The sequence below is a fragment of the Rhinolophus hipposideros genome (genome assembly GCF_964194185.1).
Source record: "Rhinolophus hipposideros genome assembly, chromosome: 5".
Classification (NCBI taxonomy): Eukaryota; Metazoa; Chordata; class Mammalia; order Chiroptera; family Rhinolophidae; genus Rhinolophus; species Rhinolophus hipposideros.
In genome coordinates this window covers 7,516,000-7,519,885 of record NC_138051.1, presented here as the reverse complement: position 1 = coordinate 7,519,885, position 3,886 = coordinate 7,516,000, and the positions used below count along the sequence as shown (strand labels likewise).

At 46.4% G+C, this 3,886-nt stretch overlaps 1 pseudogene across 1 annotated transcript; it reads left to right on the top strand.

Moving 5' to 3' along the window:
• Window positions 1–2,257: 2,257 nt before the first annotated feature.
• Window positions 2,258–3,521, top strand: LOC308497521 (adipose-secreted signaling protein-like; annotated as a pseudogene). Its single transcript has 2 exons — window positions 2,258–2,275; window positions 2,983–3,521. The product of its transcript is annotated as an adipose-secreted signaling protein-like (transcript).
• Window positions 3,522–3,886: the final 365 nt, after the last annotated feature.

Here is a 3,886-nt window from a genome sequence, read left to right as displayed (position 1 = left end):
GCTCAGAATTACCTTGACCACAGTGTTGATCGAAGAGTGGCCCCCTGGTAAAATTGGACCAAACACAAAAATCTAAACCAAACCCTCTCACTGTTTAGTACCTCTGGAGCAAAATTTTGCCTGAAGTCCTTAATTCAGCCACTCCTGAAGTTCAGAATATGAGTTTTAGGCTGCCAAACGATGTCTGATAACTCAGGGGGAAATAATGAAAACACGAATGAGAGTCCTGTTTCTCTGCCTTCCAAACAAGAACCTCGTCATGAGGAGTAGGAGGAGACCGGCCAGGTGGCTCACTGCTTTGCCTGTATTCAAAACACAGCTCTTTTTGGTTTTTTTTTAAATAAAGATTTTATTGGGGAAGGGGAACAGGACTTTATTGGGGAACAGTGTGTACTTCCAGGACTTTTTTCCAAGTCAAGTTGTTGTCCCTTCAATCTTTGTTGTGGAGGGTGCTGTTCAGCTTCAAGTTGTTGTCCTTTCGGTCTTAGTTGTGGAGGGTGCAGCTCAGCTCCAGGTCCCGTTGCCATTGCTAGTTGCAGGGGGCGCAGCCCACCATCCCTTGTGGGAGTCGAGGAGTTGAACCAGCAACCTTGTGGTTGAGAGCCCACTGGCCCATGTGGGAATCTAACCAGCAGCTTTCGGAGTTAGGAGCACGGAGCTCCAACCACCTGAGCCACCGGGCCGGCCCCAAAACACAGCTCTTTTAATTGTATCAGAATTCATCCCCACTATTGCCTCCTTCCCACCAAGTTATCAGAGTTTTTAGTATGGCACAATTCCATCAACATCTCCCTGAATGCTGCAAAACAGTCTCCCTGAGAATGCTTCCTTTGCTCTCAAAGTCAACTATCTGTTACCTGTCAGGGGTCTTTGGCACTATTTTTGGCATTTGTTTGAATAGGATTATGAAACTTTGGGAGAACAAAGAATACATTGAAGAAAGTCAAAGAGGTAGTGTTAAATCTATGCTAAATGAAAATTTAACTCCAACTACAGGTAGTAGTATTTACTGAACCACAGGCATGAGCTTTCCATGCATTCCGCAATCAGGTTCAAGATTATTAATACTGGATGACCACTGCTGTAGTTTAAAATGATCACTGGCATATAATCCACTGCTTGTGGTGATGTAATTGCTGAGAAGGCATGTGGTTGGTAATTAGACACTGCGGTGTATGGCACTGAGTTGATGCCCTGAAATCTATCCATTGTTTGATTTTTTCTTCCTCTTAATTAATTCTACTGCCCAATGTTCATTTTATGGTTTAGATAAAATAAAATACTGCATCAATATTCTCTTGCTTAGCCCCTGGAGAGTGGAGAAGTGTGGGAATGGAAGTGGGTCAAATATAACTGACTCTAGATTATTCAGTTATAGGGATACACACACTGAGGTGCTAATATATTGCACCCTTGGTCATTTCTCTATGTCTACTACCAACAAGCCATAAACACTAAGTGCAATTGCCAATAAACATGTATTTAATATGTGTGTGTGTGTGTAAATTTAAAGGTACAGTGGCTGTTACCACCTTATTTGATAGATCCTAAATAGATTTTCATTATAATCCATATACAGCAAGCTGGAAAGAAAATAAAAAACAAATATTTAGAAAAATACCTGTAATAGGCAACCATTAATTGACCTATTTTTTAATTTGACTTTACATGCAAGTTAATACACACGTCTGTGTGTCAAAAGGAATATAGTTGTAAGAATTGATGGAAGTTCCAGCTTTCATGCGACAACCCCTATTGCTTGCCCTGTGGTAACTTAGATTTATATCTTTCTCTCAGTCAAAAGTGGTACAGAGAGTGTAAAAGTCTGGGCTTGGACCCAGTCTGCCTTGGTTTGCATCCTGACATGGCCACTTACTATTTGTGCAATTTAACCTCTCTCTATCATGTTTTCCCCAATTTTTGTTACAGTATTATTATAAATATTAAATGAATTAACATACGCAAAGTGCTTAGAATAGTGCCTGGTACACAGTAAGCACTATTCAGGTGTTAGCTATTATTGATTGGAACTAGAAATGGCCTCTAGCTAACTTAGAGAAGAAATATTTTGAAAGGAAATCAGGTAGCTTGTGGAATAGAAAAGAACGTTGGAGAAAGCACATTAAACGGGCAGCAACAAAGGCATCTGTGTAGCAGGACCCCCCAAACTAGGCAGAATACCACTGCCACTGGCACTACCCCGTCACCACAGGACGCTGCTACTGCTGGAACTGCTCATGACCCCCAGTATGACGGGATGCCTCATGCGGCCACCGTAAGTCCTAACCCATGCTTCTTCTTTCCATCCCCCGTTCCAGAGTCAAAGCCCCAGGCTGGGCATTTGGTTAGTCAAGCCGAGGTCACATGGCTGTATCCCACCAACCACGAATGGGGAGGAGTATCCACTCCCTCACTTCCTGAAGTGGGAGATGCAGCTGTCTCCCACCAAGATTCAACAACATGGAGATCCCCTAAACAGGAGGGGAGTTTGGGATGTGGGGAAGAAAAAGTCAAAACGGAAGTCTACTACCATGATAAGTTGCCTGGATGAAAACATGCCTGAGATTCCTAACCCATAGACGAAGAAAAAAGAAGAATGATGACTGTGAGATCCAGAAAAGAGAGATCAACCCATGTCACAAGTATTCAGGTAGAAAGCATAGAAGAGTTGTAGAAAATGAAAAGGAAACTAGAAGCTGGCCACCAGGTAGGAACTATCAGTGTAGCAGACAAAGAAACTCAGCCTAGAAGGCAGTAGAAAAAGTGCTCTCTTAGAGCCAAAGGAAAGAAGCCTAGTCTAGGCTAGTGGTTCTCAAACATACCTTTTATAATCTTCAAGTTTATTGATGACTTCAAAGATCTTTGTTCCTATACATATTAAGATGTGCCAAGGTAGGGCATCTCCAGAATAAACTAATTCAGAAGTTAAATGATGTAATAAAGATTCAGGTTCCTCTCCTTTATCCATTCTGCCATCTTTAGTGTGACTCAGGGAGGGCGTCCATGGCAGCAGCCACAAGGGCAACAAACCCAAAGTCCGGAGTATGCGCTTCGCGGCAGGCCATGATGCAGAAGGCTCCCAGAGCCACATCCACTGTGACGACAAGCTTCATGACTCGGTGGTCATGGTCATAGGAGAGTGACAGCAGCTTTCTGGTCAAGGTTGGCTTCCTGAAGGTCCTGCACAGGTATGAGATTACCTTCACTCTGCCCTCCGTGCACAGGCTGAGCAGGGATGTCCGAGAGCATCGGCTCCCAGCCTGCACCTCCAGCGCCTCAGTGTCATGCCTGGCCCAGAAGGTTACAGTGTCAAGTGTGTGCACAGCGCACAAGGAGGGCGTCCTCAAGGAGGAACTGCTGCTAGCCTGAGAAGGGGGTGCCAGCACCTGTGTGCTCGTGGTGGTGCAGGCACGGGTCATGGCCCTGCCCCGTGGCACACGCAGGCTGCTGGATGGCGTCAAGTGTGTGGGTGCTGAGCTAGAATACACTCGGAGCACAGCAACTGGCATGGCTTCGACTGAGGCCCACGCTCCAGCCAACCTGGGGCCCCCAGCCTTAATCTCCACCTCATCTCTCCGAATGCTGTGTGATGGTTTGGCTTTCTTGTCCCTCCCTGGGGTGGGTGTGGGGGTGGAGTGTCCAGGGCCTCGCTCAGCCTCACCTCTGCCTCCATTTGTGTCACCTCCCTGCCTCTCCGGTGGCCTCCTCTTCCCACTTCCTCCTCTCCGTGTGCCTCAGTCTCCTCCTGGAAGAAATGGGTTGACCCCTCCAAGGAGGCTACCTGAGAAGAGGGGGAGGATCCTGGGGTGGGTTCTACCCACCATCCACTGCAAGCCATAGGAGCTCCAGCCAGGGCCTGGGAGAGGAGGGAGCTGGCTATGTGGCG